This window comes from Dipodomys ordii, unplaced genomic scaffold (assembly GCF_000151885.1).
Source record: "Dipodomys ordii isolate 6190 unplaced genomic scaffold, Dord_2.0 Scaffold18, whole genome shotgun sequence".
NCBI lineage: Eukaryota > Metazoa > Chordata > Mammalia > Rodentia > Heteromyidae > Dipodomys > Dipodomys ordii.
Window position 1 is genome coordinate 6,542,412 of NW_012267234.1, and position 10,877 is coordinate 6,553,288.

Genomic DNA, 10,877 nt, shown 5'->3' on the forward strand with positions numbered 1-10,877 from the left:
CACAGCTGGGGCAGGAAAGTGTAAGACTCTTCTTTCCAATTAACCAGTGAAAAGCTCAAAGTAGGGCTGTGGTTCAAATGGTAGAGCACCAACCTTGAGCAGAAAAAGCTAAAGGACAGTGCCCAGTCCTGGAGTTCAAGCCCTAGTACCAGCATGCACACACACACACACACACACACACACACACACACATGCGTGCAAGCATGTATACATGCAAATAATAATAATAATGGAACATCAGAACTGAAAAATACATTGAGACTTAGTAATAAACAAACTAGAGTGGCACCCTTTTGTATGTAATACCAAGTTCATGGGAGGCAAAGATTGGGAGAATTGAAGTTCAAAGCCAATCCAAGCAAAGAGCAAACCCTATATTAATAAACAAGCCAGGTGTGAGAGAGAAAGATTATGGTCCAACCTGGACAAGAAATTTGAGACTCTATTTGAAAATAACCTAAAGCCAAAAAATGGACTGAAGTGTGGCTGAAGTGGTAAAGTGCCTCCTATCATGCTCAAGGCCCAGAGTTCATTTACCACTGCTGCCAAAATAAATAAACTCAGTAACGAGCAAGGACCCTGAGAGACTTCTGTCTCCAACAACAACAACAAAAAATACAGTGGTGACAAGAGGTTTCAAGCATAAAGTACATAATAGGAAGACTGATTAAGTTTGTCATGAACAGTCATCAACATATAGCATGAACCAGACATGCAGGGAAATTGATATTTAACATTTCAAGATTAACAAGTTGGCTGGAAATGAGTCTGCTTCCAAAAGACTTCTTTTTAAAGAATGGTACGAGTGTAACGTCCTTGTGTCTGACAGATTAAACTCAGAGATGTAAGCATAAACAATCCCTTCCTTTCTGTTTGAAAGAAGCCAATGTCCATGTCTCTGGGTTCTGTGCCAGTGTTAGACTCCTCCAGCACCATTCCCACGTGCCTAGGGGCAGTGCCAGGGTAGGGCAAATTCCAGGCTGGACTGGTTGCAGGGTTAGCATCAACTGCTGCTTCTGCAATAACTTGTCCCTTCAGGCAGAAAAAAAAATGCTTCCCAAGTCTCTAAAAATAGTGCTTGCTGGGATTTTCCAGTTTTGACATTCCTTCAGCTCCTATAATACAAGGACTGCGGTAGCCAGCCCATCCTGTGCCCCTCACCAGAGCCTCCAGTGGCATCCCACTTTGTGTGGGGCCCACTGTTTGGTTCCTGGTGCCTCTGGTATAGGGGCTTGTGTGGGTGTGTAATTATAGAATCATGGATTTCTCTGCCCCTCTACAGAGTACAGGCAGTACCCTTCACATTCATCCAAGACAGTAAGTAGAGCTAGCTCCTGGACATCCTGTACCATTCAGGCTGGATGTCACTCATCTAGGAACACCTTCCTGAGTCCTCAGGCTTGGCTGCTGGCTTCCACAGACCTCTTGCATCCAATTATTTATTACACTGTATTGTGACTCTATTTACCCATCAGCATGCTACCCATCTGGACCTTGAGCTGGCAAAGCATCATTTACCTCTGGTCCAGCTCAGGATCAGATGCATGGCAGGAACCATCTGTGAAACACAGGACTAAGTGTTGAAACGAAGTCAGCACTCAGCAGTGTTCATTTAGGGATGGTTCTAAACAAGCAAGACAGGCCAAGGCATTCTGGGAAGAGGAGCCTGCCTAAGCTTAGGTCCTAATGGAAAGAAACAAGTGCTGTTGGTTTTATTCAACTATGAGAAGGATTCAGTGGTATACGATGGGCAGAGACAGCTGGGCAACAATAGTAGGTTGGGAACAGATTCCCGAAAGACTGACTCAGCTCCCCCAAAGGCCCATGTGTTCAAAGTTTGGGCCTCAGCACAGCACTATAGAAAGGTAGGCTGTGGGACCTATAGGAAGCAGGGTTTTATGGAAGGCCCTTGGGTCATTGTGTAGATCACGGGACCTCGGCACATCCAGGCTGCCTCTTTTGCTTCCTGGAATGAGGTGCAGTTGTTTCTACCATGTCTTCACAGCCACTGCCATCTTTCACGTCTAGCAGATGCCCAAAGCAACGGGTCCACTCAATCTTGGACAGTAACCCCCAGAGTGATCATCTTAGTGGACCTTTTCCATTAGATTTAATTTTCTCAGCTATTTTGTTACAACAATGGAAAGCTAACTAACATAAAACTCTTATGAGGGCCGGGCACAGTGGCTCATACTTGTAATACTAGTTACTCAGGAGGCTGGTTCAAAGCCAGCCTGGGCATTAAAGCCCATGAGACTCTTCTCTCCAATAAACTATTTTTAAAAAGCCAGAAGTGGAACTATGGCTCAAGTGGTAGAGCACAATCCTTGAGCACTAACCTAGAGCAAAAACTCAGGGACAGCTCTTAGGCCTGAGTTCAAACCTCAGGACTGACTGGCAAATAAATGAACAATTTATGAGGGCTGAGCATGGTACTGTGTGCCTTTAATCCCAAACACACAGAAGACTGAGGCAGGAGGATTGCGAGGTTAGACTAAATTCCCAGTTAGACTAAGCTATTACAAAAAAAAACAAAAGTTCTGAGAAGTCATTGGAACTATGCTTTGCTTTGTAAGCAAGAAACTGACATAACAAGATTTAGGTAAAAGCAAAAGGTATAAATGAATAATTCAAATCCTCATCTTCTTAGCATCACCCAGCAGAGATAATGTTATCTTGAATAATATATAGAACTTTTTTATTTAAAAGGAAAACAGTCATAGGGCGTGCAGATAATCTGCAGATGATTTTATAGACCTCCAGACCACTGGGGGGAGCTCAAGAGCAGCCAGAAATGCCCTAAAGTGCAAGGTGACAGAGCTATGAGCACCTTATCTAAGCCTCACAGGATGGACAGACCTTAGGCAAAGTGGTCAGACAGCAAGAGCAGGAATGTGGCAGGGTAGAATACAGCAAGTGAGTCTGGTAACGAAAGAATATTCATCTTTTATTAAAAGATATAGTGGAGTGGGGCTGAAGGTGTGACTCATATTGTAGAGTACCTGATACAGTATTTTAGACTTTGCCAGAAAACCACACAGACATCCAGGTACAAAGAACAAAGAGAAGGTTTATTGCCAGGAAAGGGGTTGGCAAGACCCCCTCTCACAAGGGAGAAGTGAGAAGAAGTGCCAGCTATTGTCTGAGGTGACCTATATAACCTAAGAGGTCTAGGAGGGGCTAGAAGGGGCTAGGAGGTAGACCCTAGTGTGGATGTGAGGGCCAGGGGCTTCATCATGGCGGACTAAGATTTATGATTGCTGCCCAAATAGTAGATAAGGGGCCCTGCAGCTGGCCAAACCTGAAGGTCACTCAAAGGAGCGCTTGCTGCCTTATATGATGGCAGCTAACCCAGAGAAGTGCCATCCCAAGGTAGAGGGCGTTGGAGGCTGATTATTTACTGCCTTTACTACACGGGCCTAGTGCTGCCTTAGAATGGAGAATGCTATGCTGTGGAAAGGGGAAGGAGCGTTCTAAGCTACAGGAAGAGAGCTCATCGGGCTAACTACCCAGCCATGAGCAAACAAACTGAGTAAGCTCAAGGCCCTGAGTTCTGAGTCTTGATGCTGGGGGAAAAAAAAGAAAAGATGTAGAGGAACCTTAGGTTTTAGGGCCATTGGTAAAGCCCCAACTGCCACACCACTTTTGCTCTGCGGCGTACACATATGGGCAGACTTCAATGTTGCTTGTATTTCAGTTGAATTTATGTAGAAATACATAAAATTACCAATGTAGTCTTCATTGTTAGGACTCTAGTCTCCTTTGGGCTAGAATAATTTCTCAGCCTTTCCTTGACTTTCTTGACCTTAAACTTTTTTCTGAAGAAGATGGCCAATTAGGATTAACTTGTTTGTCTTAAGGAGACTTCACAATTAGATTCTAGTTTTGCATTGGGGGTGGTGGTGCAGAAATATGTGATGGGTTCTATCAGGAGTAACACAATTTCCATTCATTTCTTTGCCACTGGTGGTGTTTTCTTCCCTTAAGATGAGGAATTGAACTCAAGGGTCTCAAGTTCCGAGGCAAATACTCTACCAGGTGAGCCATACTCCCAGTCCTTGTGGGTTTTTTTTTTGAAGGTTTTTGCTTTCCAGGTAGGGTCTTTAAGCTAACTTTGCCAGGGCTGGCCTCAAACCACAATCCTCCTGTGTTGTCTGGGATTATTACAGGTTGTATGCTATCACCCATGATGTTCACTTTGATCATTTGATTGGGTTCTCCACTACAGTAGACTCATTTTCAACTTGTAATGTCTGGGACAAATTGAACATCAAAATAAATACTGACTGGAATAAATTATAACTTACTGGATAGACCATATAGCTTTGGCAATGGGCGGGGGTCTGTTGCTTAGATTGGTGTTAAATTCCTGATCCTCCTGTTTCAGCCTCCTGGGTAGCTAGGATCACCACTTCACATCAATGCTTCAGGCTCAACTTCCAGGTTTTGATGAAGAAAAAGATGTCACTTCCCATGGAACTTATATTTGTTTACATCATCAGACTCCTTTGTTCATTGTAATCCATTCCTTTTTCTTCTAGTGCTCAGATTGTACCTGATTTGGCCAGTGAGTGTGTGTCTTTTTTTTTTTTCTGAGATCCAGATTCAAACTCAGTGACAATTTCGCTCATTGGCTAATGCTCTGACATCTCAGACATGCCTCCCACACTGTGTGTCTTTTTGACCATACCATTGTTCCCTGAGTCCTTTCTTACTCTCAGGTACAGATGTTCTGGAGCCAGCTTTTCCTGTCTCACTCCTGACATATGCTATATTTCTCCAAGGAGCCTCAATTTATTATTCTTAAAGTATTGGTGGTTGAACACAAGAACTCAAGCATGTTTATTCAATCACTGAGCTATACCTCAGCTCCTCCATTTGTTTCATTGGAAAAAGTTATTTAGAAACCAAGATCTTGGCCTGAGGTGTGCTCAATGACACTGGGCTGCTCTTGCTCCCTGGACCTCCCAGAGCAAAGAATTTTGTGCACGTACCCCGCCCCCCCCCATCTCTCCATACGATTACATCCAATTGTTCTTAGACTCATATGTGTTGAAAAGCATGAGTTCACACTGACACCTGGATTCCAAACCAATATTACAGGGTTCATTCTGGTTTTCTTTCTTCACTATTTGCACCTCCCTTCCTTCTCTGGCACTCAGAAGCCCTGCTATTCTTTATTCATAAATTTTCTGGACCAATGCCCATGTATACAAAACTCTCTGATACCCACAGTCATCTCCACACCTGCATAGATGCCCTCCCTGCCATATGGCTGGGCCATCCATATCTGGCTGCTCTCATCTAAGAGGGTGCCCTCCTCACCCACCTATGCTGAGATCTTCAGTTGGGCCACCCCCTCCCCATAGCTTTCCTCTGCTATGGCTCCTCACTATCCACCCAAGCACAGACACCTCTTCCCACCTAAAGACTACATTGTTGATAGAGAGGTACTCTGCAAGGATTTCTGCTTTTCAAGTGAAGAATCATCACTTGGGCTGTAGCTCCTGAGACGATCATCCCTCTTGGGGAGGGCCTGCCTTGTTCACTTCCCCATCACCAGCATCTCAAGTACCACCAACTCAACCTATTGCTCCTTAGAAAGTGCTATGGTTGTCTAGGAGAAACACCAAAGAGGCCACATACCTCAACCACTTATCTGGACACCCACACATGCAGATGGCAGAGAGCTGACTTGCCCAAGCAAGCAGGCAGTTGCCCAGGTGATGGAATTTATGTGAGCTAAGAGCTTGTCTGCTCTAAAATAACTCTCTTACGCAGGCTAAACTAGCAATTTCTTTATTTGGCTTTAAGACCCAGTGCTTAGCGGTAACCAGCAGGGGAGGAGAAGAAAGAGCTGCAGGCTGGAGAGAAGGTAGTAGCAGTGACCTTGAGATTTTCTTTCCTAATTCTACTCCTGACTTCCTTTGTGACCTTGATAGTAAGTTCGCTCCCTAGTCCTACCTCGCCATCTCTAAGCTGGCAAACATAGAAGGTCCTTTCAAGAACTAAGGTCTGTCCATCACTCAACTAGTTCAGATCTGAATATTGCCACACATGGTAGAGCTAAGAACTTGGCTCAACCAGGGCGCCCAGTTCTCCCTGGAGGCGGGTGAGATTCTCACCAGCTCAGAGGATGCTACCGAGACCCAGGGAGGCCATGACCACACACAACTGTTAAGATTTGGAACTAAAACACAAATTCAAGTTTGCTCATCTTCAAGTCCCCAGTTGAGATGGTCCAGGTGTCAAGGTTGTGGCTATATGTTAGTTTTCCTTTCTGTCGGAGCAGTTGCAAGCTCAGTTGAGTTTCTGAAATAACGTTTGGTTCCAAGTGCAGGGAGATAGATGGAAGCATGGCTCAGCAGTAAAGCACCAGCCTAACAAATGAAGCCTTGACTTCAAATGCTAGTACCACCAAAAGAACCTACCACGTGCCGGAGGAACCCCCTGGCAGATCGGCTAGATTGATGCTGGTTTGGTGAGGTTTCCATGAGGCCCCAATGCTAGCTTCAGTGTTTGCTTCTCTTTCCCATCCAGCATGATGGGAGAAAACTGCCCTTTTCAGACAAAAACTACAGAGATGTCCAGTCATATCCAATTTACTGACTTAAGAGATGGTCTAAAGCAATGGCAGTTAAGAGGGAGATGATGATGTAAGAGGAAGTGTGGTTCAAGTGGTAGAGCCCAAGCCCTGAGTGAAAAAAGGCCAAGGGAGAGCATGAGGCCCTGAATTCAAGCCTTGGAACTTGAGACTTCGTGTGTGTGTGTGTGTGTTACACAAAATTATTTAAAAATATAAAAAGCTTAAAAATAAAAAGGAAAAGGTCATGGGGCAGGAGAGAATGGTCACAAGTTACTTTCACTAGAGTCCAAATTCTGGGGAGAAGAGAAACAGACCTTTTTGGAGCTGCAGAAGCCTGCACACAAAATGTTTTCAAAGGCGTTCTGTGAAATCTAAAGATGTCCACAGCCAGCCAAAACTAGATGGAAACCCTTACACTTGGGGCTGCTAAAGAGTAACACCAAGTTACCCATGGAACAACAAAAAATAAGTACTTTAACCTTTTAACCTTGAGTATTGCGAACAGGTTCCTCCCAGAGGACACCTAGCTGTGACTTTTACAAATGGGTAGAGGGCTGTCAAAGGCAAAGCTGTCACTTGGGGAAGCCTATGCCATGAGATTTTGTTCCTGTATCCTCTCAGGGCCTGTTGAGAGAGAAGAGACTCTCAAAGCAGAACCACCTCCTCAAGTAGAACCTTTGAAATAGCTTTGCAACATGCCTGTTTCTGTACCCAAAATACAATATTGTTTAGGGCCCTAGATAGACTCAAGTTTAATTCCAGGCTAGCATTGGTTAGAATCTCAGTAAGTCCAAAATGGATTCACCATAAAATGGTGCCAACTATTTCAAATATCAAGGACCGATGTTACATGACACAGGCGTAACATGACACAGGCTGCTGACAGATGCACCAAAGCCTCCCACCCTTTAAAATAAATTACTGCCTTAGAAAGGAAGAGTTTTAAATTGTTGAATTCTTCCCAAAACGAAAACTTAGCATGCGTCACAATGTGTTTGCTTTTTCTAGAACTTGAGACCTTTATAGATGCCGATAGAGTGGGTGACAAGGGGAGGCTGGCAGAATGTTGGAAGAGCCTGAGGACTTCTTTAGGCTCCTGCATTATATAGGTTCCATGAACTGTTACAGAAAACCTTGCACAGGACATCTTACTGTGTCACTTACCTTGATAAAACCTACCGAGATGGAACACAAAGTTAAACACTGACAGTACTGGAAAAAACTCTAACTGTACTCACATGGGCATTTCTTACCCAAGGTGAGAAACATTCAGTCAAGCTCCTGTGTGACCTGTCTGCCTAAGCATGTGTGCCCAATACACAGCCCCAAGTCTCCACTGCTCTGTAGTTCCCAATTCCTGGTCTTGCAAACCTTTGCTATCTCAGCAAAGCTTGCCTCTTTCTCCTTCAAGGCCTGAGATTCACCCATCGGAGCATGGGGAAACATCTGGGCCTGGTGTGCAGTGAGTCAGGGTGGTACACTTGGTCATCCTTAGTGGGTACATGTGTGGGTGGGGGGAGGGGTAGCTTCTTCCTTCTGATCTCAGCACCACTGTTGAAGGCTTGTTACTTCAGTCTGAATACACCACTTGTGCCTCCCTGGCAGCCAGAGCTTCGAGACAGACTGCACTTTGTATCCTGCTGGCTAGCTGCAGCCGTTGGAGTGTAAGGAATGCAATACTTATATGTTCTGCTTCCAGAACCCCGTGCTCTGTGGTGGCATCCTGTAGAAAATGTACCAAGAACCACCATGGTGATCATTCAGAAGACAGCCATCCCCCTCAACTCTATTTTCCTTAGAGGTGAAATATTTAAACTACAACCTGAAATTACACATACCCGCACACACATCAGGATAGGGAGGGCTTGGGGTTGCTTAGGAATTGTTTTCAGGAATAATCACACCATATGCCTAGCACCATGCATACCTCTTCTAATGTTTGTGACAGAAATTTCATTCCCACCTTACAAGGATGGGGAGAGCAGGCCTAAGATGGGTAAAGTTGCCCAGCTTTGTCTCGTTTTGTTTCTTGCTCAATTTCTCATCTGTATGAATTGCACTTGCTTATTGGAAAGTAGTGAAAAAATGCACCAGGATTGGAATCCATTAGAACGCATGTCCTCCCAACATCAAGCCGCCTCCTTCCAAACCAGAACTCTAGCAGTGAGTGAGTGGGCACAGGACCCCTAAAGCAGATGAACAGGCAGACCCAGGCCTCCAGCCTGTACACACTAAGGGATAGTTGTAGTGGTTAAGGTCTGTGTCAAGGCTCTGTATGCCATGAAAGAGGAAGTTCTAGGTAGAAGCAGCAAGCATCTCAGCCTACTGTTCCCAAAGTAAAGTGACTATAATCCTTCCTCTTCATATAGGCCCATTGGATACTTTACACTCCCTGCCTTTTTGTTGTCTGTGTAGCAGGTGTGGAGCCTCCACTTTTGTCAGCCAGGGGAAGAGGTAGAACATGTGGCTGTGGGACCACAGATGAGAAAGCTTTCAGTAGCTGCATTTCACCATCAACTGAGCACAGGCCATAGCAGAACACGGTGACAGGCAATGGCCACACCGTGGACCAGGCTGCCACCTGCCCCTGTTCTCATCTAGAAACTAATACAGAGAGCAGAACTTGTGTAGTTGTGGGGGAAAAAAGTGTATGGAATGTTTGGAATGATCAGTATGCAACAAGTATTTACTATTACACTGTTACTATTGGGTTATTGATAATATCATCAAATCAAATAGTTCTCTAAGGCAGATTGCTAGAGATCACAGGAATACCGACTCAATCAAGGAATTAATCCAACCCCAATATCGAGAACAACCCAATGTGACTGGAATGCCGACTATCTCACAGAATGTAGCATTCTCCTCTACCCCTAAAAAATTGTCTTAACCAGAATCAAATTATGGAGACACTACCAAAATTCCAGAACATGGAGCTTTCTATACAATAACTCGCTTGGAATTGGATACACTTAGGGGTGTTTTATTTATGTTTTGGTGGTGGTGCTAGAGATTGAACTCATGGTCCTGTCCTTGTCTAAAACTTATTTTAAATTATTTAAGGGAAAGTCTGTCTGTATGAGTGTCTATTGAGACAGAGGAGGAAAAAGGGAAGAGATGAAAGCATAAAGCTTATGTAACAAAAAGAAATTGATAGATCTAAGATGTAAAGATCTACGAGGGGTTCAATACATTCCATTTAGGCTTACAATTTTTCAAATAACAAGTTGAAAAAATTTCCATGAGTGCAATAGTCAGAAATGAAATTCAAGCCGGGCGCTGGGGGCTCACAGGCATAATCTCTGGAGGCTGAGATCTGAGGATCGCAGTTTAAAGCCAGCCCAGGCAGGAACGTCCATGAGACTCTTATCTCCAATTAACCTCCAGAAGACCGGAAGTGGCGCTGTGGCTGTAGAGCGCCAGCCTTGAGCTGAAGAAGTCAGGGGCAGTGCCTAGGCCCAGAGTTCAAGCCCCACAACCGACAAAAAAAAAGGAAATTCATGTTGGGTGCCAGTGGTTCATGCCTGTAATCCAACTAATCAGGAGGCTGAGATCTGGGCAGGACACATCTCCAATTAACAGCAAAATAACAAACTGGAAATATGGCTCAAGTAGTGACATGTCAGCTGTGATCAAAAAGCAAGAGAGCATGAGGCAGTGAGTACAAGTGCTAATACAACACACACACACAGAAAAGGCTTTTTTTTTTTTTTGTCCATCATGGGGCTTGAACTCTGGGCTTGGGCGCTATCCCTCAGCTCTTCAGCTCAAGGCGAGCGCTCTACCGCTTGAGCCACAGCACCACTTCCAGAAAAGGCAGTTTTCTTGAACAGGTTTTACATAGTATATCCTAAGTAAGTGAATAAAGCTGAGTATGGTGATGTATTATCTGTAATTCCAGCAGTCACAAGGCTGAGACAAGAGGATCAAGAGTTTCATGTTAGCCTGGGCTTATGTCTTGTATGAAAAAAGTTAAAAATAAAAATAAACAATAAGCAAGTAAAAAGTATTATATTGTTGTTCTGAAATTTCTTTTTTTTTGGGGGGGGGGATCCAGTAGTGAGGCCTGAACTCTGGGCCTGGGCGTTGTCCCTCAGCTCTTCAGCTCAAGGCTAGCACCCTACCACTTGAGCCTCAGTGCCACTTCGGGCTTGTTTTTTTTTGCTTATGTGGTGCTGAGGAATCGAACCCAGGGCCTCATGGGTGCAAAGCAAGAGCTCTACCACTGAGCCACCTTCCCAGCCCATTGTTCTGAAATTTCTCCAGGTGAAACTCATTCAGCTCAACTCAG